At 48.4% G+C, this 27,704-nt stretch overlaps 8 non-coding genes across 8 annotated transcripts; 6 read left to right on the top strand and 2 right to left on the bottom strand.

Moving 5' to 3' along the window:
- Positions 1-552: 552 nt before the first annotated feature.
- On the top strand, positions 553-624 carry TRNAG-UCC (transfer RNA glycine (anticodon UCC)). Its single transcript has one exon. It is a non-coding gene; the product is annotated as a tRNA-Gly (tRNA).
- Positions 625-895: 271 nt separating this feature from the next.
- TRNAE-CUC (transfer RNA glutamic acid (anticodon CUC)) lies at positions 896-967 on the top strand. The gene has a single exon. It is a non-coding gene; the product is annotated as a tRNA-Glu (tRNA).
- A 4,134-nt stretch (positions 968-5,101) lies between these two features.
- Positions 5,102-5,172, bottom strand: TRNAG-GCC (transfer RNA glycine (anticodon GCC)). Its single transcript has one exon. It is a non-coding gene; the product is annotated as a tRNA-Gly (tRNA).
- Positions 5,173-6,814: 1,642 nt separating this feature from the next.
- TRNAL-CAG (transfer RNA leucine (anticodon CAG)) lies at positions 6,815-6,897 on the bottom strand. The gene has a single exon. It is a non-coding gene; the product is annotated as a tRNA-Leu (tRNA).
- A 581-nt stretch (positions 6,898-7,478) lies between these two features.
- On the top strand, positions 7,479-7,550 carry TRNAD-GUC (transfer RNA aspartic acid (anticodon GUC)). Its single transcript has one exon. It is a non-coding gene; the product is annotated as a tRNA-Asp (tRNA).
- An 837-nt stretch (positions 7,551-8,387) lies between these two features.
- On the top strand, positions 8,388-8,459 carry TRNAG-UCC (transfer RNA glycine (anticodon UCC)). Its single transcript has one exon. It is a non-coding gene; the product is annotated as a tRNA-Gly (tRNA).
- Positions 8,460-8,733: 274 nt separating this feature from the next.
- Positions 8,734-8,805, top strand: TRNAE-CUC (transfer RNA glutamic acid (anticodon CUC)). The gene has a single exon. It is a non-coding gene; the product is annotated as a tRNA-Glu (tRNA).
- Positions 8,806-23,599: 14,794 nt separating this feature from the next.
- On the top strand, positions 23,600-23,672 carry TRNAV-CAC (transfer RNA valine (anticodon CAC)). Its single transcript has one exon. It is a non-coding gene; the product is annotated as a tRNA-Val (tRNA).
- Positions 23,673-27,704: the final 4,032 nt, after the last annotated feature.

Raw genomic sequence — 27,704 nt, 5'->3', positions numbered from 1 at the left:
ATCCACAGCGGCATAGGTGCACAGCTGCCGGGACGGGTGGGAGGCGGATGAGTGGCGTGCCCTGTCGGTGCGGGAAGTGGCCTGGCCCAGCGCCCGGTGGAGAAGGGCTTTGGCGAGCCGGGGCCTGGAAGACGCGTGCCCCGGGGGCGGGGGCGGGCCGCGGCGTGGAGCGGAGGGCCCTGGAGCAGCAAGGCAGCGAGAGCGCCCCCCTGAGGCGGTCGGGCCGGTGGCCTAGGGCAGCTTCGTAGGGCTGGCGCGGGTGGGGCGCCGGGGGGCCTTGGTGGCGCCTGTGACGTCACAGAGCTGCCGGCCGGCGGGGCGTCGGGGCAGGGCTGCTCCAAGTGGCGGCGGCGGCGGCGGCGGCGGCTGAGGAGGAGGAGGAGGAGGAGGACGGAGAAGAGAAAGGGGAGTAGGAGGAGGAAGAGAAGGAGGAGCAGTCGGAAGAGGAGGAGGAGGAGGAGGAGGAGGAGGAGGAGGAGGAGAAGGCGGCGGCGACGAGAGTGCGCGCGGGCGAGCCCGGTGCCGGCGTCTCGGGGCGGCCCGGGCTGTGCAGCGTTGGTGGTATAGTGGTGAGCATAGCTGCCTTCCAAGCAGTTGACCCGGGTTCGATTCCCGGCCAATGCAGCGGGCTGACCTTTTACCGAGCTCCACGGGCGGCCGGCCGGGGGCCTGTGAGGAGCTGGGAGCAGGGAGCTAGCTGGCCCCAGCGGCTTTTCTTGTGTGTGCGAGAAGCAGGCGCGCAGTGTTCTGAGGGCGCTGCAAGCAGGAAGGACGGTAGGACACGTGGATTGCCAGGGGCGGCGCGTGGCTGGACTTGGGAAGGCCGGGTCTTGGCGCCAAGGTGGCGCCGAGCGGGTGCTATGGGTCCAGCAGGAGCAGTGGTAGAGCCCGACGCTCCCTGGTGGTCTAGTGGTTAGGATTCGGCGCTCTCACCGCCGCGGCCCGGGTTCGATTCCCGGTCAGGGAAGCCTTTCTTCCTCCTCTCTACCTCCCACCGTCCACATCCCACTTTTAGGCCACGCTTGCTCCGCGGCCTCGGCGCCCCGACAAGAGCCGCCCGGTGCCCTGCACCTCCAGCCCAAGCCCTGCCAGGCAACCTCCACCCTCCCTCCCCGGCCAAGCCTTTTGGCCGCACTGGCGCGCGCCCACTCGAGGCCTTCGACGTCCCGTGTCTTCCTTTTCGGACGCTTGCCTCAGCCCCAAACACGAGTGGCCGGGGCCGCGCCTCTCCCCGCCGTGGCCGTGGCCACGAGCAGACGCCCCCGCCTGTGTTTGGACTCTCCATCAGCACTGCTTTTCCCCCATGGCGACAGCGGCGGCAGCGCCGACGGCGACGGCGGTGTCACACGCGGTGCCTTCTAACAAAGCCGGATCCCCTGTGGAAAGGAGCACCGGTGGGCAGACGGGTGCTTCGCACCACCGCAGCAGGTTTCCTGAACGCCCTTGCCGGTGCCGTGGGGGTGGCTGACAGTGTGGGATGAAGGTGTTTGTGGCCGTGGTCGGTGGCCACCCCACGCGGGTTAGGGAACGGAGCAGAACGACCCCATGGAGAGAGGGCGGCGGTGGGCCGCGTGCTGGGAGGTGCGAGGAAGGGCCTGGGGTGTCTGGGTGGAGCGCGGGCAGGAGCGGGAGGTGTTGGGCTGGCGGGGACCTGGCCCGGGAGAGCGGCTGGCCACTCAGGCAGGGGCTCAGCAGAAGCTTGGGGGTGGTGGCAGCACCTGGCCCGGCACGTGTGTACGGGTGGGTCAGATCAGGGGGCGGGGTGGGCCTGGAGTAGGAGTGCGTCTGAGGAGCACTGGCGGAAGTGAGACTTCCGGGCAGGACATGTGACAGTCGGGCCTGGGATACAAGGGGAAGGTGGCGGGGAGAGGGGTCCGAGCCTGCAGGCTGGGGGGAAGGGCGGGGTGTGTGAGTGGGCTGTGGGGCGAGGAAGATGGTGGGAGAGGACCCCTTCGCGGTGGGGTGGCGGGTGAGCGCGCCAGACTGGTGTGCTGTGCGGCAAGGTGGTCAGGCTAACCAGTGGGTTGGGACTGGGGGCGGTGGGTAGGAGGCAGGCAAGAGAACAACAGAAGCGGAGCGCGCCACAGGGGCTAGGCGGGGTCCGAATGGGGTGGGGGCATTCTACTGCCCCAGAGACATACATCGCCTCTCATCGGGAGAAACCATCCGGTCTCAGGTGTGTGTGGCGGCGGGGGTGGGGGGAGGAGGGGTTGAGGTTGAAAGAGGCCCAAGGAGAGGTCCCCTATGATCCAGCAATCCCACTCCTGGGTACGTACCCGGAAATGACGAAACAAGAGTGCAAAAAGGCACAAGCACCTCCATGTTCACAGCGGCACTATTTGCAGTAGCCAAGACATGGAAAAATACCCAAGTGCCCATCAACGGGTGGCTAGTACAAGAAGAGGTGGTATATATGTACTATGGGATATTACACAGCCATTAATAAGAAAGAATGAAATATTGCCATTTGCCGCAACAAGAATGCTCCCAGGGAGTATTACACTTAGTGAAGTAGGTCCGACAGAGAAGCACAAAGATATGTGGAATCTAAAAAGTACTACCGATGAATCTATGTGCAAAACAGAAACAGACTCACAGACCTAGAAAACACAGTGATGGTTACCCGAGTTAAAAAGGAGGGGTGGAGGGATCAATTAGGAGCTCGATGAACAGATACACAGGGGTTCATATAAAGGAGATAAGCAACAAGGATTTCCAGAATAACACAGGGAGTGATAGTCAATATCCTGCAATAACCTGTAATGGAAATCACTCTGAAACGATATTAGACATGGAAAACAGTATCCCCTTTGCTGTACACCTGAAACGAACTCAATATCGTTAATCAACTCTTCTTCTTCAACCACAAGTACTAGTACTTATAAGTAAGTAAGTAAATAAATAAATAAAAACCACGAACAAAATAAACAGGAGAAACATGAGCCATCAGATGATCCAGCAGTCCCCGTCGTGGGTACACATCCGCCAAAGAGAAAAACTGTGGTTTGAAGAGATCCACGCACCCCCGTGTTTGTAGCAGCACTGTGTGCCGCAGCCAAGGCATAGAAAAAACCCATGTGCCCATCAACAGTTGGCTGACAGAAAAAGATGCGGTATAAAGGTACTGTGGAATATTACTCAGCCATTTCCGAAAATGAAATATTGCCATTTGCCACAATAAGGATGGTCCTAGAGAATATTACACTTAGTGAAGTTAAGTCTGACAGAGAAGCACAAAGATACGTGGAATCTAAAACATAACAGAAAAGAATGTATGTGCAAAAGCGAAACAGACTCACAGACATAGAAAACACACTGGTGGTTCCCCGAGGAGAAAGGGAGGGGTGGAGACATAAATTAGGAGCTGCGATGAACAGATACACCGTACTTCATATAAAAGACATACGCAACAAGGATTTCCAGAATAACACAGGGAATGATGTTCAATATCCTGTAGCAAACTGTAATGGAAAGCAACCTGAAACAGCATTAGACATGGAAGACAGTATCCGCTTTGCTGTGCCCCTGAAACTAACTCAATATTGTTAATCAACTTTTCTTCCAAAATTACAGCTACTAGTTCTTATAAGTAAATGAATAAATAAATATTAAATGCATAAATAAAAACAACACACTAAATAAATAGGTGAAATATGAGCTCTCATATGATCCAGCAATCCCCATCGTGGGTACACATCGGCAAAGGAGAGAAACTGTCATTTGAAGAGATCCATGCACCCCCATGTTCACAGCAGCACTACGGGCCACAGCCAAGACATGGACAAAACCCAAGTGCCCATCAACCGATGGCTGGCACAGGAAGACGTGGTACGTATGTACTGTGGAATATTACTCAGCCATACAAAAGAGTGAGATATTGCCATTTGCACCAGTAAGGATGGACCTAGAGTATATTACACTTCGCGACGGAAGTCAGGCAGAGAAGCACAAAGATATGTGGAATCTAAACCGTACTACAAACGAATGTATGTGCCAAAGAGAAACAGACCCACAGACATAGAAAACACACTGTTCGTTACCCAAGGGGAAAGTGTAGGGCAGGGAGAAATCCGGAGCTGCGATTAACAGAGAGGAAATACTATACACAAAGCACAGAAGCAACAAGGATTTACTGTACAGCACAGGGAACTGTATTCATATGTCGTGATAACGTATAATGGAAAATAACCTGGAAAAGGACATATAACTGAATCACTTGGCTGTACACCTGAAAGTCACACAGTATTGTAAATCAACCGTACTGCTGCGAAAAGGAGAAGACGACGAAGTGGGGATAAAGGAGGGCAACGGGACAGAGGCAAGGGCAGGATCCTTGACAACGTAGGATGTGGAAAGGATCGGGGGGAAAAGCGGGGAGATAGGGGGTGGGATGGGGGTGTCTGTGGGAGTAGGGTGGAGGCTGAGGTGGTGGTGCCGGTGGTGCTGTCCCAAGGGCTGATGCTGTTGGTGGGAGCAGAGGTTCAGGGGAGGGGCTGGTGTTTGTCGTGCTGATGGTGGTGGTGGCAGTAGTGGTGGAGGAGCGGGCCGGTGTTGGAAACGTATTGCTGTCGAGGGTCAGAACATCAATCTAGAGTGCAGTCTGCGATGATAGTGTGGACTTCTTTTGAACTCTTCGTGCAAGTGAACGCTTTGGGGACTCTCCAGGAAAGTGGGGTGTATCACTCCCAGAGGTGGCAACTTCCTTGCTCCTGGTTGTGCAAACATAGTATAACTTTCGAAGTGCGGGCAGAGTGAGGCAGAGAGCTTGGAAACGTGGCGAAAGGTGAAGAGGTTGGGCTGTGCGGGTGCCAGTGTGGGGTGTTCCTCACAGTGAAAAGCGTGACACAAGCGGGGTCGGGGTAAGGACGAGAACAAGGACAAGGAAGGGGTCTGGGCGTAAGAGTGGCTGAGCCCGCAAGGTGTCAGGTCCCGGAGGCCTGGCTCCCGGGTGTGTGTGGGGGTGGGGGCGTCTGCGTGGGAAGGACAGGGGCCGGAAGGTGCGGTGGTGAGCGAGCTGTTGCAGGACCGGTGCCTTGAGTGTGGCAGCGGGGAAGCCCAGCTCCGCTGTGGGGCTGCGGGAACCAAAAGGGGACGCTGCGGCTGCATGGGCCGGGAATCGAACCCGGGCCTCCCGCGTGGCAGGCGAGAATTCTACCACTGAACCACCCATGCACCGATGGCCGCCGGCCCCCGGCGCTGCCCCAGCGGCGCTCGCCGCCAACCGCCGGACCCTGGTCACTGCTCGCCCCGTGGGCATGTGCTCCATTTGAGCAGGAGGCCGACGGGCCACCTGAATGAGAGGCTCCGGGCACGCTGGCGACCCCAGGGCGCGAGGCGGTCGGAAGCACCGAGGGACGGAGGGACGCAGGCGTGCTCGGCCCGTCCTGCGCTTTCTCTGCCGTCCACGGCCGCCGCGAGACTGTCGGTGTCGCCAGAGGAAGCCAGGAGCCCAAGCGGCCTGGCCCGCGCCCGAATCCCCGTCAGGGCAGGCGAGGCGTGGCCGCTGCGGCCGAGCGCCAACGTTCCTCTCAGCAGCCGCCCGGCCCCGACGCACAGTCCCTCTGGCGGCTGGCTTTCTTGCTGGTGCGGGGCGTGCGAGGGCGGGCGGGGGCAGGGGTCGGAGCTCGGGCCTGTGCAGGGACCGCGAGCGTGGGAAATGGACGCCGGGCACCGCCGCCGCCGCCGCCGCCGCCGCCGCCGCCGTCGCCGAGCGGCGCTCAGGCCACAAGACCAAAGGTGTCTGAGCCTCGCTTCTGCGCTCTGGCCCACCCCTCTCCCGCGGGGTCCCGCTCTGCTGCGTTGGTTGTGAGGAGAAGCACTTTGGCAGACTGGCTGCTGGCTGGCGGACAGCCCGGTGAGGGAGGGAGCGCGCCAGGGTATGGTTGGGTCCGGCCGGAGCAGCGGCTTCCCCGAGGGACTTGCGCTGTGGCGCCGAGGTGGGTGGCCCGGGCTGGGGGCCGGACGTCTGTGGTGGGTGACAGGGCATCCAGGGCTTCCGCTCACTACTCACTGGAGCACCGTTCCCGGGAGCGACTCCTGCGCCAGGCCCCGTGCAGGGAGGGCCCCCTGTTGGCTGGCCAGCAGGAGGCTGGGCTGCACGCGGTCCGGCAGGCAGGCAGGCAGGCAGGCAGGCAGGCAGGCAGGTGTGGTCCGGCCAAGGTCCCAAGGCGAAAAAGCACCGAGGGCACGCACCACAGGCCGGCAAGGCGGTGTGGCTGTGGAGGGAATGGAATGGGCAGGCGGGCCGTTGGGGCTGGCGGGAAGGACAGGATGTTGGAAAGAGGGAGAGCTGCTGGTGGCGGAAGTGGAAGAAAGGCTGTGAGAGCGAGTCCGCTGTTCACCAGGCCGAAGTCGGAGGGCGGGCCAGGCGTGGAGGGCTTTCCACACGCGGCCGTTCTGCGTGTGGCGGTGGGGGCGGGGTGGAGCGTGGGAGTGGGAGTGGGAGGGAGGGACGAAGGCAGGCAGGCAGGCAGGCAGGCAGGCAGGAAAAGCACCAGCAGCAGCAGCCGCAAGCAGGTGAGGGAAGATGGGCTGCGAAGGACTGAAGGTTTTTCTGCTGTGGGTGCAGGTAGGCGGGGGCTTAGGAGCTGGCGGGGAGGGCGTTTGTCCGGAAAGCCAGTCGCCGGAGGGTTCCTAGTGCGCCGTTTCTGCCAGGCCCGCGGCCGTGGCTGAGAAGGTCCCGCGTCTGAGAGGCGTGGATGTCCGGGCCGGAGTTTGGAGAGGCCGCAAGAGTGCAAGGCGCGAACGGACTGGAAGGCAGTAAAGCGCTGCCACAGGGCCGGGTGCGTTTGTCGGGCGGGCCAAAAGGCTGGCTTGTCAGGAGTGGGATTCGAACCCACGCCTCCAGGGGAGACTGCGACCTGAACGCAGCGCCTTAGACCGCTCGGCCATCCTGACGGCGGGCCTGGGCGTGCGCGTGGCCGCTCGGCTGGCTGGGACCCGACGCGACGCGAACCCCGGTGCCCTTGGCGGGACGCGGTGCTCCGCGCCAGGCGCGCGGCCGTCTGGGTGAGCGACGGAGCGGGCGCGCGGCGGCCGACGGGGAGCACGGCCAGACGACGCGCCTGGCTGCGCCGCGGTGGCGCCCTCGCCCAGCCCTGGCCCCGGACGCAGCCGGGCCGCGTCGGGCCAGCCCCCTGCCGCCGGCCCCCACCCGCGCGTCTCCTCGCCGGCCATGGCCCGGCGCGCGCCCACCCCCTCCTCGCAGCCTTGCTTTGCGTCTCGGGCCCCCTCCACCCGGCGCGATCCCCGCGTCGGAGGCAATAGGCAGCGCGCACTCGGAGTTTTCAGGGCCACGCGGGTCCGGGTCCCTGTCGGGGTCGGGGTCGGGGGCTGCTGCTTTGGAGGACGCGGTTGGTGTGGCAGTTGGGTCGGGTCGGGCACGTGCCGGGCGCCCGTGGTGGGCAGGGGGCCGGAGGGCAGGGGGAGGCGTCGGCAGGCAGCCCGAGAGCGGCCGGGCGCGGGGGCGGTGGCCGCCGTCCTCGTTAGTATAGTGGTGAGTATCCCCGCCTGTCACGCGGGAGACCGGGGTTCGATTCCCCGACGGGGAGGCAACACGCCCTCTTTTGGTGGCTGGCGCCGCTCTCTGTCCTGCCGCCTGGCTCCCAAGGGCCCTTCTTCTCCTCCCTCCGCCCTCCGCCCTCCAGCGAGGCGCAGGGCGCCAGCGCGTGCCCAGCCTGCCCACCCTCGCCCCCCTCCAGCCGCCCAGCCCTTCCTCCTCGCCGGGCGCTCAGTCGCCAGGGCCGAGCGAGGGCCTCCTCTGGACCCCACAAGCGCCCGATGACATTGCGGCCCGCCCAAAGTGGCTGTCTCAGTGGGCTCCTTGCGTCGCGACGCACAGCTGCGCAGCTATCCACAGCGGCATAGGTGCACAGCTGCCGGGACGGGTGGGAGGCGGATGAGTGGCGTGCCCTGTCGGTGCGGGAAGTGGCCTGGCCCAGCGCCCGGTGGAGAAGGGCTTTGGCGAGCCGGGGCCTGGAAGACGCGTGCCCCGGGGGCGGGGGCGGGCCGCGGCGTGGAGCGGAGGGCCCTGGAGCAGCAAGGCAGCGAGAGCGCCCCCCTGAGGCGGTCGGGCCGGTGGCCTAGGGCAGCTTCGTAGGGCTGGCGCGGGTGGGGCGCCGGGGGGCCTTGGTGGCGCCTGTGACGTCACAGAGCTGCCGGCCGGCGGGGCGTCGGGGCAGGGCTGCTCCAAGTGGCGGCGGCGGTGGCGGCGGCGGCTGAGGAGGAGGAGGAGGACGGAGAAGAGAAAGGGGAGTAGGAGGAGGAAGAGAAGGAGGAGCAGTCGGAAGAGAAGGAGGAGGAGGAGGAGGAGGAGGAGAAGGCGGCGGCGACGAGAGTGCGCGCGGGCGAGCCCGGTGCCGGCGTCTCGGGGCGGCCCGGGCTGTGCAGCGTTGGTGGTATAGTGGTGAGCATAGCTGCCTTCCAAGCAGTTGACCCGGGTTCGATTCCCGGCCAACGCAGCGGGCTGACCTTTTACCGAGCTCCACGGGCGGCCGGCCGGGGGCCTGTGAGGGAGAGCTGGGAGCAGGGAGCTAGCTGGCCCCAGCGGCTTTTCTTGTGTGTGCGAGAAGCAGGCGCGCAGTGTTCTGAGGGCGCTGCAAGCAGGAAGGACGGTAGGACACGTGGATTGCCAGGGGCGGCGCGTGGCTGGACTTGGGAAGGCCGGGTCTTGGCGCCAAGGTGGCGCCGAGCGGGTGCTATGGGTCCAGCAGGAGCAGTGGTAGAGCCCGACGCTCCCTGGTGGTCTAGTGGTTAGGATTCGGCGCTCTCACCGCCGCGGCCCGGGTTCGATTCCCGGTCAGGGAAGCCTTTCTTCCTCCTCTCTACCTCCCACCGTCCACATCCCACTTTTAGGCCACGCTTGCTCCGCGGCCTCGGCGCCCCGACAAGAGCCGCCCGGTGCCCTGCACCTCCAGCCCAAGCCCTGCCAGGCAACCTCCACCCTCCCTCCCCGGCCAAGCCTTTTGGCCGCACTGGCGCGCGCCCACTCGAGGCCTTCGACGTCCCGTGTCTTCCTTTTCGGACGCTTGCCTCAGCCCCAAACACGAGTGGCCGGGGCCGCGCCTCTCCCCGCCGTGGCCGTGGCCACGAGCAGACGCCCCCGCCTGTGTTTGGACTCTCAAGCAGCAGTGCTTCCCCCACGACGCCCCTCCCTTCTGACCACCCACCCCTTCTTTCCTCGTGAGGTGCTGGTGCTGCTGGTTCTGGTGTTGCTGGTGGCGGCGACGGTGGTACCGGTGTTGTGCTGGTGCTGATGCTGCTGTTTGATGTAAAGGTAGGGGTGGTGGGCCGGGGGTGGCAGTGTTGCGTGCCGGCAGCGGCGGCGGCGACAGCCGAAGGTGCGGGACAGGGATCTTCATCTCCAAGTCGGGCCACTTGCGTGGACTCGCCTCCCTTATCTCGTCGCTCATGCCAGCAACCGCTCGGGCCAGCTTCCCCGTTGCGTGCCAGCTCCTGGGCTGCCTGTGACTCCCGTGTGTCTGTGGTGTGCTCCAAGGGCGTCCTGGTCTTGTGCGGGCCATGGGAGCAGAGAGGCGGACCAAGGCACCCGGGGGCCAGAGATGTGAAAATGAATCTTGACACGTGCCAGTAGTTACACCACCGGGCAGCGGTAGTGAGAGAGCAGGCAGATACCGCAGGCCAGTCGGGCAATCTTAGCCAAGCAGGTGGGAGGCGGTGGAGGCAGATGCCTGACAGGGTGGACTACTAGCTGTCATCTTGTTCCAGTTGCATGACCAGTGCTCTCAATCCTATCACAGTGAGGCAAGAATATTACCAAGAATACCTCCCTCCCCCACCCTGAACCAAACACACACACGCCCCTCACGTAGATATGACCTAATAATTTCCCATTTCTGCCTTACCGTCTGTGTACCCAGGATACACCATCCTTCTCTCCACCCCTGTACCTGTCTTCTTCTGATGATGCTCTCATAGTAAATCGCAGCCCTCATTTTTTTTAGGCCAGATGGCTGCACCATTGTGGTAATTGCGTTTGTTAAGGATACGTTCACATAACCTCCTTTTACACTCTGGCTTTGACTTTTGTTCTCTTTTCCACCCTGCCTTTCTTTCCAGGACAACTCCCCACCTTTTTCACACCACTATATCTTTTCTTTGTCACTATCCTTCCTTACCAGGAAATGGCATTCTCCTTGGTGCTGAGATTTATCTAGTTCAGTTTCCAGCTCCTGTTATTTCTGTTTAATATTTTCCTTGGCAGTTACCTTTCTATTCATGTGGAAGTTTTTGCGTTCAGTTCTTCTTCTAGACTCTTCAGCTGCTATTTTTTCCTTTTTTTTTTTTTTTAAATAGGACTTTGATCACCTGACTCTTGTTTAAAAATTTTAAGAAAAAAAAAGAAAAAGAAGCCTCTCCACTCTGTGGACCCAGACTTTCTCTATGCCTCTTGCACTTCTAGCAAAACTTGTCTATGGAATTTTTACAAAAGCCTTTTGAATCAAATCGACTTTTTCCCTGGAGGAAGTGGTGTCTTCCATTTCTATCTGCTTTACCTCCTAGCTAGGAAATGACATCGTATTATTTTTCATTTTCTGAATATCATTTCTGATCTGGTTTTACACATAGCAGCATCAAAATTTTTTTCTAGAAAAACTAACCATATGAATATATAGGTAAATTAACACCTAATTAATAATTAATTGATATTAATAGAATATTAATTACATTAATAGTAATAAATTAAGTACTTTTTTCATTATATAATTAATTATATGATAAATGTGATCATGCTAATACATTAATATTATAACACTAATGATTATTAAGTAATTAATAATCAATAAGTAGGCTTTTTCAGACCTTAAGTAAGTGTAATTGACGCTCTGGTTTTGTCTATTGAGGCACTTCTGAATGGCAGGATCCACCAGTAGAAATGTCAGAGCGTTTGGTAAAATTGCCCAGTCTGCGCAGAACTCTGAATAGTTAACTGCTTTTAGAATTCCAAAGAATCTGGGGTAACTACGTTCATTACTAAAACTGATTTTCTTGATTCAAAGTAACTTGCAGGTGGGTTTCATGTTTCAGAATAAAAAATTATAGTGATACTCATTAAAAACTAGTGATTCTCTATGGCGAGCCATGGCCCATCAGCAAAATTTTTGTATCACTACGTGTGTTAATAGGAGTAGTATTGGGGGGGAGTGTTCAACCTACAGTCTCTCAGGTCCCCAGACGTTGCTCTGCCTCCAGTTGGTGTATTTGGTACTCCTTGAGAATCATTCAGGGAGAGCTTCGGAGCTCACTGCCATATTGAACTTATGTCTTTGAATAAACCCAGCATCTGTGTTTAAAATTCAGAAAGAGGCAATGAAACTGGGCTTCAAAGACGTTTACTGAAATTAGGACATCAGGCTGACTTCCCAAGCAGGGATCATTAGTTCAAATTAACAGCGAACTATTTGCCCAAAACCCACCCCTGCTTCATTCTCCATTCCCTCAAGCCATTCTCACTTCCCTCAAGTAGTGAATTCAGTTTTACTGGTTTCTCTGTCTCAACTTCGGGAGAAAGAGGCAGTCGCTTCCTCCTGGAATTGGGAAGAAAGGAAGTAAGGATCCTAGTGTCACATGCAGGGATGATTTCTTGTTTTAGTTTTTAGAATCACACAAGTCAGACCTACTTGCAATGTGAAAGTGAAGAAGTGGAAATCTTAGTGGAGGAACGTGGTGTTTGATTAAAGATCTGTGAATATAATCTGCAAGGATGAATATGTTGCCTTGGCTTCTGTGGTGCAAGTGGTTAGTGTGTTAGGTTGTTAGGTGTAAAGGTCATTGGTTCTAATCCCACTCCTGGACGTTTGTAACTTTAAATTTTTTGAGGTAACGTTGGTTTCTGGGAGGAGAGAGTATTAGGGAATAATTGCTTAATGGATATGGAGTTTTATTTTGGATGATGAAAATGTTTTGGACTAGATAGATGTGGTGGTTGTGTAACCTTGAGAATGTATTAAATGCCACTGAATTGTTCACTTTAAAATGGTTAATTTTATGTTATGTGAATTTCACTTAAAAAAAATTCAATGTGGTCCCTGATGTCCGATGGTTAGCAGGTTTAACTGTAAATCAATATATTGTTGGTTCAAGCGCTCCTAGGGAAGTGTATTTTAGCCTACTATTGCCCAGCCCTGCTGTTTCTCTGCCAGAGGGACTTTTTCTTTCTTAATTCATCCCTCTTATACAACCAGATGAAAGCATCTTTGCACTACATCCAGATAGGGCAGAAGCAAAAATTCTCTGAAAAAGCAGTTATCCTAACCTAAAGCCCAACCAAAGCAAGTCTCTCTCTGTGTGCTTAGTATAACGGTGTCACCATCTGTGATGGTTAGTTTTATGTGTCAACTTGACTGAGCCATGGGTTGCCCAGATATTTGGTCAAATGTTATTTCAAGTGTTTCTGTGAGGATGTTTTTTCATGGGATTAACGTTTCACTCAGAAGACTGAGTAAAGCAGATTGCTCTCCCTAATGTGGGTGGGCCTCATCCAATCTGTTGGATGACCAAATAGAACAAAAAGACTGTCCTCCCCCTTGTAAGAAAGAACTCATCCTGCCTAACTGCCTTCAAACTGGGAATTGGGGTTTTCCCGCCTTCAGACTTGGACTGGAACATCAACTCTTCCTTGGTCTGGGGCCTGCTGGCCTTGAACCAGCTCTCCTGGGTGTCTAGCTTGTCAACTCACACTGCAGATCCATAATCACATAAGCTAATTCTTTATAATCTCTCTCTCTCTAGATATAGATATAGATATAAATATAGATGATATAGACATAGATAGATATAGATCCCCTAATGGTTCTGTTTCTAGGAGATCCTGACTAACACACCATCCATCCAGTCCAACATCCGAGAAACTTTACAGGCTCCTTTCCTCCCTCCTCTCATTAACTTCTAGTAGGAAATCTGAGTGTTCCTCAAGTTAAAGGAATCTTTTTTAAAATTTGGAAACATGATACTGAATACAATTTTAAGAGGGACATGCACACCCTTAGCCCCGTACCTTCAAACTACATGGCAACTGCTTGAGCTACTGAGGTGAAAACACTCCCCAGAGAACTTGGCATTGTCCTCACTGGAGGGGAAGCCACAGAGGATGAAACAGAAAGGACTTGATGCTTAATGGATACAGTGGGTAGGAAAGGTTCTGAGCTTATTTCCAAGGGTGCTATGATTCACTAGGGGTGGGACCCGGGAAAAGGTTCCTGGTGGGGGGAGTGGAGAAAGATGACTCAGTTTAGGAAAGAAGGACCTTAGATCCAAGTGGTCAGGGCAAGGAGCTGATAGCTTGATACATGGGTGGGCCTGGAAAGTCAGAGAAGTCAGTGTGCCCTAATATCTGCAGCTGTGGGAATGAGTACAAATGGAGGCCCACATACCATATGTTTAAATATTTTAAACTTATAAATTAAGTTAATAAAGAGCAAAATAAAATAAGATCTTTCTTCCTACCTTGACAAAAATACCTTCTGAAGGATCTGTGAGGCCAGTTTTACATTTAGAATTATGGGACTCCTCACACTTCTGTGCCTAAGCATGGTGGCACAGGGAGGACCCTCTATCAACTCTAGCTCCTTTCTGCACTGAAAGGGCACCTCACCTCCCATGTCCAAGCTCTGTTCAAACCCCGCAAACAGCCTTCCTTTGGCCACCTGTGGATCCTTGCCTGTATGCACTGGAGGCCTCACCCACCTCAGCAATACTGATGGGCGAAGAAGCCTCATCAGAATTCAGGCATTTGTGCAGGTCATTCCTAGGTTGCAAATAACAGCACAGCCAAGAAGAAGGGTGCAGCTCCAGGTGGGCATTTCCCATTGACCCTGAATGTTTCCCCCTCTGCACTGGGGAGAGGTAAATTTGGAGAAGACCAGGAATATTGTCCTTTTAGGGGAAGGGTGGGCAAAAAAGGACATGTTTTCCTCAGTCAAACATAGGGAAACTACAGAAGGGAGAGAGGCACACAAATTTTAGGAATGGAAGGAAGGAAGGTAGTAAGGGAGGGAGGGAAGGAAGAAGGAAGAAAGAAAGAAGGAAAAAAGAGAAACCCCTGTGGTCAGAGAGTCAGTGACAAAAATGTTGTAGGAAAAATTATCCTCTTCCTGCCTGGCTTGACTTGTCACAATCTTTCTTCCAACTTTTCTGCCACTAAAGTTCCCTTCCACCCTTTGACCCAGGTGGCAATCACTGCACCACCACCACACTCACCACTTCAAAACATTCTTCAGACATCCCTGAAAGTTTTCTAACACATATCTGAATCATTCCTAAGATATTTTTCCACAAGGTGCTGCCTGCAGCCCCCTGACCCTGTTCCCTGGTAGTCTAGTGGCTAGGATTTAACCGCTGCAGCCCAAGTTCGACTTCCAGTCAGGGAAAGCTGTTTTTTCTTTCTGGTCACCTATATTCTGTTGCTGTTGAGACTCCCACCGCCTCTGTTATAGCAAAGGCTTGCTTGCGTGCAATCTTTGAGATACGCAAGTGACCGCATGGCTCCTGATTTTTGCCCACCAATGCTGAACTTGGAGATCCTCAGGTTAAGGGGCGGCATGCGAAGTCTTCATGCCTCTCAAACTTCTCCAGGTTATCCTGAAGTCAACTTTGAGAATTGCAGGACGACGTCTCTTGACAGCCAAGGAAGGACTGTTGCCATGTAACTTGCCATTTTAATAATATCATCCTTGATCTTTTTATTACAGTTCCTGTCTTACAGGTAAAGTTAACTAACCAATTATCATGTAGAAATGTGTTCTTATTTTTACAAAAGATCAAACGGATGAAGTGTGGTTTTCTATTCCTAAAATACGTAAGGAAGCATAATAGATAGTTTCAACTTCCTAATGGGGCAACTGGGAATACCCGGCTGCAGCCACCAGCAGAAACAGCAGTGGATCTGGTAAAATTACCTGAGCTGTCTACATTTCTGAATGTAACTGCTCTTAGGGTTTCAATGAACTGGGGGCGGGGGGTGGAAATTACATCCATTACTAAAACTGTGCCTATGCCAATAAAGCCTTAATAGATTTATAAACCATTTGCAATAACTCACTCGTTTCATGTAGAAATTACTTATATTGCATGGTGAGGGTGGGGGACGACAAGCCACAGAAATCAGTAATTCCCAGTGTGGTGAGGCACATGTAAGCAAGTTCGAATCTGCACAGAGGAATTTTTCATTTTTTCACAGTCACCTTGTTCCCTTCGTAAATATATACCTCAGGACCAGATGACTTGGGGTACAGGCAAGCAAGCCTCGGTAAAGACTCAGGCACTGAAGCCGCAGCAGCCATGGCAACAATAGAATGTGGGTGATCAGAAACAGAACTAGCTTCCCTGACCAGGAATCGAGTCTGGGCCTTGGTGGTAAAAGTGCCAAGTCCTAACCACTAGACCACCAGGGAAGGGCACTAAAAAGGACAGACAGCACCTTCTAGAAAAAGATCTTGGGAATGATTCAAACAAATATTAGAAACTTTTAGGGATGCCCGAAAAATGTCCCTGAAATTGTAAATAATTTTATCTTTGACCGAGAGTTTTGTAACTGGAGCCCGGTGGAACAATGAAGCCTGCTCAATAAGCAGATACCAGCAACATTCTTATCTGCCTTCCTTGTCACCCATTTGTATATAGCACTTGCTATGCTTGATGAACACAGAATTCCGGATGGACCCACTATGAAGTGGGAATTCAAAAACCTAAGATGAGTAGTATAAGGTAAGTACATTGCCTCTATGACTGAATAAGCTGACCTGCTTGCCCCAGAGGCTGCACTTTCCCTTCAAAGCAGAACTTGCTTCAGACGCCAAAAGGCAGTGACATTCTAAGAAAAACAAATGACCAGGGGATCCTATCATATCACTTCCCTGAATTAGCCAACCACTTATGCTGAAAACGATGACAGAAGGAAAGAGAAAGACAGAACAACCCATAGTTCCTTTTCCTTTCAGTCCTTACTTATCAGCAAGCCAAAGATAGAAAATGTTGGTAGTATGTGTGTATCAAGAAGTAAAATAAAAGCAGCTGAGTTAGTCCTGTGCAGCATTTCCACTGTTCTGGTAGGGACAAAAATTCATGTGCACATAGGAGCTATGAAATATGGATTGTGTCGTTTCAGTGATTCAGCATATGAATTAAATGCTTTTATATTTTCATTGTCAAATAAAAACAAATCTAGACTTAGATAATGAAAGACTTTTCAAAAAGGCTATTGCGATAGGGAGAATGTTCCAATCTCAGAAATCTGCAAGCATCTCAAAATCAAACAGAAAAAGGTGTTTCTTTCAGAGGGAGGGGTAAGCAGAGCTTACCAGAAACTTTTAAGGGGAAGCTGAGGAATCAATGGAGAGTGAATAGATGGCATGATCAGAGCAGTTTCCCAGGAAATGTGTCTCCCTTTGGCCAGCTGATTCTCAGGATAAGCTGGTGAAAGGGACATATTCTGCATTTTAGTGCTTGTTCAATCTCAGGGACAATCCAAAGTTTAAGGGCCTGTGGGGAGTAGAGAAGCCTGACTAAAGTTAGGTCAAGATAAAGCAGAGTATAAGAAATGGGCAATAGTGAGAACTTGGTCAACATTTAAAACTGGCATTGCACAATATAAAGATGACAAGTAAAATTCATGCTATTTAAATTCTTAATTTTTCTTTACATAGAATGACATGAAATAGCAAATAAAAAACACCATAACAAGTCAAGAGAGCGAGACCACAGAAAAAAAGGAAAAAGTGTTATATTTCACTACCTTGAACAGTACTTTTCTTGCTGTTTTCTGAACAGGGGTCTCACATTTTCATTTTACACTAGGCCCCATAATTTTGATCCTGGTACCAGAAGGTAAGATGGGTTTCCTGGTATACATTTATATTTAAGTTATTAAGACTTTCTTTCTCAAACTTCCCAGCTGGAGTTTGTCTTGCTTTTGTTATCTCTTTTGTTTCCTTCTTACTACTAAGCTTCTGATACTGTGCCATCAACATTTCCATTGTTCTGGGCCTTGATCAAGCAGCCAAAGAACTCCAGAATGCCCACGCTGCACCTCCCATTCAAGCGTCCAGCTGGCCCCTATGCCCAATTGATTGCTTTTTTAATTCCTTTGCATTTCGGATAGAAGTCCACGGCTTCTTCCCAGTCCGTCCTTTGCGATCACCTCATTCCCCTTTGCTCAGGCAGGAGCTGAACAGGGCATGCATCTCGCCAGAGCACGTGGTTGGATTTTCCTGACCTGTTGCTTCCACTAGGCCAAACCTAGCGTCTGCTCCTCCCAGACCACAGCAGTGCAGCCTCCTCATTCTATGACCACCTACCACAGCTCTGCGGGGAGCAAATGGGTTTCGGTGGGGGAGGGGTGGAGAGCCGACAATGTTTCTGGCATTTCCACCATGTGCCACTTCTATGTTGGTCTCTCACTCTCTCCTTTCTGCAGGGGACTGGATGCTGCTGGTAGCCTGGGAGCTAACTGGACCAGAGCAATCAATGTCTGTAGCTAGCTGGACCCAGGGTAGACCCAGGCAGTTGAAGGAGATAACCAACTTTGATGGAACGCCCCATATCCTTCCTCATTAGTATAGTAGTGATTATTATCATCTGTCATGGAGATTAGGATTTGATTTCCCAAATATTTAATTAATTTTGTTACCACATCACATTTGTTTATTCATTTTATTTCCTGGCTTACAAGTAAAATTAACCAGTTAGTTACTATACAGAAATACATTCTTATTTTACAAGAAATACAAATGGATGACATCCCTGATTTTGCAAGCTCATAAGTGTACTGAGTGGCTCTGAATTTCCCTATGAGGCACCTGGTGACAGCCACCAGTGGAAAGACCAAAAAGGTAAAATTACTGGGCTTCCTAGAACTCTAATTTTAACTATTTTTAATATTTCAAAGTGGGAGAAAGTATCATAATTATTAATGCTGTGCCTATGCTAATAAAACCTTTCAAGATTTAGAAGATATCTGAAATATTGTGCATGTTTCAGTGTGAAAATTAATTTTTTAAAGTATAAATCAGGGAATTCCCTGGTGGTCCAGTGGTTAGGACTCAGCGCTTTCACTGCTGGGGCTGGATTCCATCCCTGGTCTGGGAACTAAGATCCTGCAAGCTGCGAGGCAATAAATAAATAAATAAATACGTGATTCTCAGTGGGGGTGGGCATTTTGGAATTACCTGAAGGACATCTTCAACCTTCACAGCCTCCGCTCAGGTGCTGATCAGCCTAGCAGCTGGGTGTTCGACACTGCCCTTTGTTTCTCTTGAGAATTATGGCTGTGTGGGCCCTTTCTCCTCCCTTCCTCCAAAAGTGGGAGAAGGGGCTGGTGTCTGTCTGGCTTAATAATTAGTGCTAGGACTTGTAAAATAATGATGCCCAGTGTTGTTATGCCACGTGTCTGAGAGACCCCCATATAGGTACTGTGATATTTTGTTATAATAAGAAATATATATATATATGTCTTTATTCCAGGCTCCTGGACAGAGCTCCTAAAACCTTTGTAATATCCTGAGAGATAAAAGTGCTAGGAGCATCTTTTGTTCTAATATTTGGTCTTTGACCTGGTTCCTGTCACAGAGCTCCTAAATCCCTTGGAATTTCCTGGATGATAGGAGCATCTTATGTTCTATTGAGAGAACTTTTGGTGGGCTCCTGGATAGCTTCAGGATGGGGCCTTGTCACCAGAAAGAACGTTATGATTACAAGTTTGGAAATTTCAACCTCCCAACTACTCCCCCACTTCCATCCTTTGGAGAGGCGCTGGAGATTGAGTTAATAATCAAGCATGCCTAACTATTTACAATAGCCAATAGATGGACGCAGCCTAATATCCATCAACAGATGAATGAATAAAGAAGATGCGGTGTATATACACAATGGAACACTTCTCAGCCATTAAAAAGAATGAAATAATGCCATTTGCAGCAACATGGATGAACCTAGAGATTATCATACTAAGTGAAGTAAGTCAGAAAGAGAAAGATAAGTACCATATGATATCACTTATATGTGGAATCTAAAATATGGCACAAATGAACTTATTTATGAAACAGAAACAGACTCACAGACACAGAAAACAAACTTTTGGCTACCAAAGGGGAAAGGGGGTGGAGGAGGGATAAATTAGGAGTTTGGGATTAGCAGATACAAACTACTATATATAAAATAAACAACAAGCTCCTACTGTATAGCACAGGGAACTATATTCAATATCCTGTAATAAATCTTAATGGAAAAGAGTATGAAAAAGTATATGTATATATATGTATAACTGAATTACTTTGCTATACACCAGAAACTAACACAACAGAAACTATAGTAAATCAACTATACTTCAATAAAAAAAAATAACCAAGCATGCCTATTAGAGGAGGCCTCCATAAAAATCCCTTAACTGGGGGTTCAGAGAGCTTTCAAGCTGGTGAACACATGGAGGTGCTAGGCGGGTGGTCCACCTGGATAGGACATCAAAGCTCTGAGCTCCTCCCCACATATCTTGCCCTATGCATCTCTTCCATCTGGCTGTTTCTGAGTTGCATCCTTTTATAATAAACTGATAATCTACTAAGTAACCTGTTTTCCTGAATTCAGGGAGTCATTCTAGCAAATAATCAAACTTGAGAAGGGAGTTATGGGAGCCTCCAATTTATAACTGGTTGATCAGACGCACAAGTGACAACCTGAACTTGTGATAGGTATCTGAAATGGTGGTGGCAGTCTTGTGGGACTGAGCCCTTAACCTGTGCAGTCTGTGCTAACCACAGGTAGATAGTATCAGAATTCAGTTGAATTTAGGACACCCAGCTGGTATCAGAGAACTGGTTAGTGGGGAAAAACCCACACATCTCTGTGTAGAGGAATAGAGGGTTTTGTGTTCAAATACTCTTATCCCAGCAGCTCAGAAACCATCCTTGCACATTTTAAAAATTGATTACCAACTTGCGTAACATATTGCCTTTTGTTCTAGGGTATTTCAATGTCCCATCCTGTAGATTTGCCATCTTGGATTAACTGATTATATAGTTCCAGACAAGATATTTCATTTCAGTTACAGTCAAACTAAAATAGTCTACAAACAGGTGTAGTTCCCATTTTATTCAGCCCTTTGGGTCTGTGAAAGATATGTTATCAAAACAAACAAATTAAAAAGACAAACGTTGCATTGTATTAGGGCTTTAGAGAAAACAAACTATTATGAATCATTCTATTTCTATTGTAGATGAAAGATAAATCTTAAATCATTCATATACATACTAAGGTTAACCAGCCTTTTAAATGGGTTGAGTAAAGTCTGCCTGTTAAGAAAAGCTTACAGGAGATCCTTTACTATTATCTGATACAATTGTTTCAAACATCCCACTCTTGCAGAGAGGTTGCTACCTGTTCAGACTTCCCCAGACAGTGGCTTAAAAGGTCATGGTTGCGCACACTGCAGATTTTGTGGCTTCACACAAAAGGAGTCAGGGACCGTGATAAGAAGTGAGGGATAATGAGAACCAACTAGGAATAGGAAAAGCCTAAACACACCTATTCACCTAATGTCTATACTCCCCCTTTTATACAAATGGTAGTATACTATATATATTTTTCTACACCTGCCTTATTCATTTAAATGATCTTCCTCATTCTTTTTTTGTGGCTGTATAGTATTCCACTGTGTAGATGTTCATAATTTATTTCACCAATCCTCTATTAATGGACATTTAGGTTGTTTCCAATCTTTTACTATTACAAAGAATGCTGCTTGAATAAACTGTACACGTATCATTTTGAAAATGTGCAGCTATATCTGGAGAATAAATTCATAGAAGAATTGCTAAGTGAAAAGAAATTGCATTTGTAATTTTTTTTTAATTTATTTATTTTTTTATTTTGGCTGTGCCGGGTCTTAGTTGTGGCATGCGGACTCTTTGCGGCATGCGGACTCTTAGTTGTGGCATGCATGTGGGATCTAGTTCCCCGACCAGGGATCAAACCCAGGCCCCCTGCATTGGGAGCATGGAGTCTTACCCACTGGACCACTAGGGAAGTCCCACACTTGTAATTTTTAAGGAATTGTATTTTGTTCATTTTTCCTTTTTACTGAGATTTAAAGTGCACTAACATTAAACTTACAGCTTGATGAGTTTTTACATATGTATACACCCATGCAATCACTACTCAAGTTAAGATATAGTACATTTCCAGCATCCTAGGTGGTTCTCTCCTACTCCTTCTCAATCTATACTCCCCACCAGAGGGAGCCACTATTCTGACATTTATCATAATTAGTTCTTGAAATTTCATATACATGAAAACACAGGGTAAGTTCTCTTTTGTGTATAGTTTCTTTCACTCACATGATGATTATTAAATACATTCATATTGTTGAAGATATCAGTATATAGTTATTTTGTTGTGAGTATTCCATTATATAAATATATCACAATTTATTTACCCAGTCTCCCAATAATGGACATTTGGGTATTTTTCCCAGTTTTAGATGATACACACTTATGGTCAACTAATCTATGACAAAGGAGGCAAGGATATACAATGGAGAAAAGACAGACAGTCTCTTCAATAAGTGGTGCTGGGAAAACTGGACAGCTACATGTAAAAGAATGAAATTAGAACACTTCCTAACACCATACACAAAAATAAACTCAAAATGGATTAAAGACCTAAATGTAAGACCTGACACTATTAAACTCTTAGAGGAAAACATAGGAAGAACACTCTTTGACATAAGTCACAGCAAGCTCTTTTTTGACCAGCCTCCTAGAGTAATGGAAATAAAAACAAAAATAAACAAGTGAAAAAATAAAAATAAACAAGTGGGACCTAATGAAACTTAAAAGCTTTTGCACAGCAAAGGAAACTATAAACAAGATGAAAAGACAACTCTCAGAATGGGAGAAAATATTTGCAAACGAATCAATGGACAAAGGATTAATCTCCAAAATATATAAATAGCTCATGCAGCTCAATATTAAAAAACAAACAACCCAATCAAAAAATGGGCAGAAGACCTAAATAGACATTTGTCCAAAGAAGACATACAGATGGCCAAGAGGCACATGACAAGCTGCTCAACCTCACTAATTATTAGAGAAATGCAAATCAAACTACAATGAGGTATCACCTCACACCGGTTAGAATGGGCATCATCAGAAAATCTACAGATAATAAATGCTGGAGAGGGTGTGGAGAAAAGGGAACCCTCTTGCACTGTTGGTGGGAATGTAAATTGATACAGCCACTATGGAGAACAGTATGATAGTTCCTTAAAAAACTAAAAATAGAATTACCATATGACCCAGCAACCCCACTACTGGGCATATACCCAGAGAAAACCGTAATTCAAAAACACACACGCACCCCAATGTTCATTGCAGCACTATTTACAATAGCCAGGTCATGGAAGCAACCTAAATGCCCATTGACAGATAAATGGATAAAGAAGATGTGGTACATATATAGAATGGAATATTACTCAGCCATAAAAAGGAATGGAATTGGGTCATTTGTAGAGACGTGGATAGACCTACAGACTGTCATACAGAGTGAAGTAAGTCAGAAAGAGAAAAACAAATATCGTATATTAATGCATATGTGTGGAATCTAGAAAAATGGAACAGATGAACCAGTTTGCAAGGCAGAAATAAAGACACAGATGTAGAGAACAAATGTATGGACAGCAAGCGGGGTGTGGGGGGGGGTGTGATGAATTGGGAGATTGGCATTGACATATATACTAATATGTATAAAATAGATAATAATAACCTGCTGTAAATAAAATAAAATTTTAAAAAAAAGTTCAGGTGATAACTTGGGCTTGAGACTGGCATATGAAGGGGGTGAGGGCACTCTTGTAGGACTGAGCCTTTAATCTAATCTCCAAGTAGATAGTGTCAGAATTGAGTTAAACTATGGAACACGAAGGTGGTGTCAGAGACAGAGAATTGCTTGGTGTGGGGCAAAAACCTCCACACACTTGGTGACCAGAAGTGAAGTGCTGGTGTGAGTAGTAAAGGGAAGAAAGACGTAGGAAGGAGAAAACAGTTTTTCCATTACAATTGCTTTCTAAAATAAGTACTGGGCAAACTTAAGGTGTATATTTGTTTCACCGATGAGTTGGTTTTTCCTTATCTTGGCCGAGTCTGTCACCTAAGTCTCTTCCTACCTGTAGTTACTGCACCATTTTTCTCCAGTCTCGGAACAGGGGACACGCGCTAAGTGCCAGAGGGTGACCTGACCCCAGGGTGGTCCGGCTCCCCGCCAAGCGTTCCTCCGGGACCTGCAGGATCCGGAAAACTGCACGACGAGCATTTGAGGAAGCCTGGAGCTTTGGCCCACAGGCTCAGGCTTTCAACAGCAAGGACACTGGCTGGAGCTTCACTTGTGCTGGGAGTTTCCTGATGAGGCACCATCGAGCTCACCTGGTGCTGTAGCCATGATGCCGGGCGCTCATCCGGGCCTTGCCTGCCACTTTCCAGGCCTCTGGGCGAGCCTAGGCTGTGGTTGACCCGCCCGGGCACTTTTCTCAACGGCGGGGACACAGTGACGAGCTGCTACATTTCAAGACTAGTTTTTGAAAGAACAGCTGTCAGCTGTTTCCGTAGTGTAGTGGTTATCACGTTCGCCTCACACGCGAAAGGTCCCCGGTTCGAAACCGGGCGGAAACAAAATACGTGCTTTTTTTTTTTTTTTTTTTTTTTTTTTTTTTTTCTTCCACTGTTTGAGCACTGACCCCCGCGGCGGTCCTCCAGTTTTTCTCTTATCTTTTCTGACACCAGAAAGGTAAAGTACTTTTGGCCACTCGAATGAAGTCATCGGTTCCGATCCGGATCCCCAGAACCAAGTTCTGGTTCAGGCGGTGTCCTGAAACTCAGGCTGGTCCCTTATTCAGATTCTGCTCAGGCTCCTTCTTCTTCAGCTGGGTCTGCAAGGGGCTGTCTCCTCCATAGAATTTGCAAACCTGTATCAAGACCCAGCTGTGTGCCTGGCATTATCTCGCTTTAAGCTGAAGGGCGGGTATCTTTACCCTGCAGTCCAGAGGAATGAATGGAACATAGTTGCAGAGCCAGTGTTACAAGTCGCTCTGCTCTCCACCCCCACCAAACCTGCCTATTTCGTTTTTCGATTTAAGCTGTCCCCATGCACTCAGTTCTAAGTTCCCAGTCATGGAGATTCTTTCTCCCTCTCTCCTCTGAGTCTTTCCCCACAGGGAATCCTAAGGCCCTAAGTCCTTGGTTCTAAATCAGGTGGAAACAATGTATATTTTCTTATAATTAAGTTATTTTCACACACACACACACCCGGCAGTTTGCACAGACACTTCTCCAAGGAAGATAGACGGATAGCAAATAAGCATATCTAAAGATGTTCTACATCATTAATCATTAGGGAAATGCAAAATTAAAACACGAGATATCATACACATGTATTAGAATGCCTATCATACCAGGTGTCCAGGATGTGGAAGAACTGGAACACTCATACACTGATGGGGGGTGGGGGGATGTAAAATGTCACATCCACTTTGGAAAACAGTTTAACAGTTTCTTTGAAAGTTAAACTACTACTATAGACTCAGCCATTCTAATCCTAGGTATTTCCAAGAGAAAATTAAGTGTATGCTCATAGAAAGACTTGTACACGAATACTCATAGTAGCTTTATTTGTAACAACCCAAAGCTGGAAACAACCCAAACGTCACCCAACAGGTGAAGATAAATTATGGTTACATCCATACAATGGAATGCTGCTCAGCAAAAGAAAAAAAAAATATTATTATTACTATTATGCTGGGTGAAAGAAGCCCAGTCAAAAAGAGTGTTATATGACTCCACTTATATAAAATTGTAGAAAATGAAAACTATAATGACAGAAAGCAGATCAGTGATTTCTTGGTAAGTGGAAGGAGAATGGCAGGCAATAAGGATTAGAAAGGGAAAATTGTGGGGACAATGGATATGTTCACTATCTTACTTGTGACAGGGCTGCATTATGACTTTCATTGGCCCTAGACACTTTGACCTTCCTGGGACTCTTCATAAAAAATAATGTCTAAATATTAAAAATCTTTTCTTTAATTTAAAATTTAGATGTATTAATATAGTTCATTTATATATAACATATAATATATAATTGAATATAATATACTATTATATATAATATATGACTTAAATATATAATTTATTAATATAAGATATTTTACAGCTGCATTGGTATAAAGATGAAGGTATTAATATTATATAAAATCACTTGTAAAATTTCATTATTTTATTTTGAATTTAAATGATCTTTTTTTAAAAATTAAAGCATTTTGGATTTAAAATAAGTTGAAATATTTTTGTAGGTGTATGCCTACCATGACTAATGGGCAAGTTGGCCCCCCATTGTGAGGATGATTTCATAGAGTGATACATTTGCCAAAACTTAACCTGTACATTTTGAATGTCCAATTTACTGTATGTCAGTTATGCCCTAATACAGCTGTTAAAATTTGTTTTAATATTTCTCAGAAAAAAATAAATAAACATGTATTTGAAGTCTGTTCTGGATACTCATACAAATACATATTTTTAAGTTTCTTATTAAAATTTTTGTATGAAACTAAAATATGTATTCACAACATTAAATAATTTTGGGATGGACCTCAGGTACAGTGTTAATCTCAATTCATTGCCCTTGATCCACATGGATGGGTGCAAGACTCTTCTCTTGCTTTATTTATTTTTGTCTTAATTTATTACTTTCTTTTATCCCTATTACCTACTTTCACCCCCTCTCTAATGTGTTTGACATGTATTTTGAATTTGTATGTATCCTTGTAGACTGTGTAGTTGTTTTGTAATTGTTTCCTAATTTTGTGTATGTTCTTCACTCAACATTGTGACTTTGGGTTCTACCCAAGTTTCTGTGTGCACATTTAGTCCTGTGTTTCTGACTGCTGTAAATAATTTCATAGTGGGCACCCACCCATTTTACTTTTCTTTCCCCCATGATAGATGCTAGGTTGTTACCCACTCCAAGATATGACAAACAATGCCATCATACATTCTTTATTAAACAAATATTTATAGAGTACCTACTAAGTTCCAGGTACTGTTCTAACCTCCAGGGATTCATTAACTACAAAAAAAGACAGAACCAAATCCCTGCCCACATGTAGTTTACATTCTAGTGGGTGAGGCAAATGATAACAAGATAAAATATATAATAAGTTTGATGATAATAAATACTAAGGAGAAATAAAGAGGGCAGCAGGATATTAAATGTCTGGGATGTGTGTGTGAAATTTGAGATAGTGTGGCCAAGAAAGGGCCCCTGAGAAAGTAACTTTGAGTTAAAACCTCAAAGAAGTTAGGGAACTGGCCATGTAGAAATCTGGGGAACAAGCTTCTAGGCTGAGGGGCAGCAAGTGCAAAGGTCCTACAGCAGGAGCTAGCTATTATATTACTGAAATAGCAAGAAGACCAGTGTAGCTGGATCAGAATGAGCTAGGGGGAGGTAGAGTGCCTTGTGAGACATTGTAGGGAATTTCATTTTCACTTCGCATGATATGGGAGCCTGGGAAATGCATTTCCCTGCATTGCAGAATAGGGCAGAGGTAGGGTAGAGAATGAATCTGAGAGCAAAAATACAAATAAACAGCACAACCTGTGGTTTCACTGGGGCTCATTGATGGTATGGAAGAGAGAAACTACAGCCAAATAGCAACATAGAAGGAATAACTACAGCTCCCTTGGTGGCCCTGCTTTCCTCTCTGAGTCCAAAGTGGTTGATTCCTCTCCCTCACCTTTGTCCCAGACCAACTACTCTAGCAGTGCTAGGTTACCCATTCCACTAGCTCCTTTCTGAGCATATGCCAGTAACCTGGGCAGCTGGGGAGGAAGAGAATGGGCAAATTCCTCAGAGCTCTCTGGACCTTGAAAAGAGTTCATCCTGATTGGTCAGAATATTTCAGGGCTTTATGGAGAGCACAAAGAAATAGTAGGGTGATAGGTCTGCACCACCCAAACTGGCCAGGATCTTCCAGTCTGATCTTTGGTGGGACACAAAATGGAAATCCATGGGCAGGGAGAGAGGCCTTGTTTACGAGAGCAAACAAGACCATGGCTTTCTGGGGAGGTTGTGAGGTAAACTTCAGTAAGCATTGGCCCTGAGCTTAGCATTTCCCTAAGGTGGTCTTCTCACTGAACTCCCTTCTCTGCTGTCACCCCCGGTCTGAGGAAAGTATGATGAGCCTTCTGAAGAATTTCAGGATAGAATCAGTGAAGCTTATCTAAGAAATTTTAAAAAAATGGTTGGGTCACATGCACTTTGGGTCTGAAATGAGTAGTCTGCACAACTACTTCCTGTTTGGGGAGGCCCCGGGGATCTCCCATTGATATAAAAGCAGCCTTGGCTTTCAAAGAGGCCTCTGCACAGGCCAGTAATTCTACCCAGGCTTAGGGACTTCAGGTGAATGTTACACACACTGCTGGGGAAAGAGGGTCCATCTGGCTGAGTCAGGAATCTCAGGTATCACAACCTGCCGAACTTCAGTAAGAATACTGAGCAAACTTTTCCCTTTGTTTGGAAAGAAACAGCCAATGCATGTCAAGGGCTGGAAAAGCGTCCATAATTCCCATGGTTGGGCCATCTGCCTACACTGGCAAAGAGATGGAAATGCTTTAGAGCCCAGCCATAGTAGGACAGTTTTTAATTAC

The sequence above is a fragment of the Balaenoptera acutorostrata genome, chromosome 1 (assembly GCF_949987535.1).
Source record: "Balaenoptera acutorostrata chromosome 1, mBalAcu1.1, whole genome shotgun sequence".
Classification (NCBI taxonomy): Eukaryota; Metazoa; Chordata; class Mammalia; order Artiodactyla; family Balaenopteridae; genus Balaenoptera; species Balaenoptera acutorostrata.
This window is presented reverse-complemented; position numbering and strand designations above follow the sequence as displayed.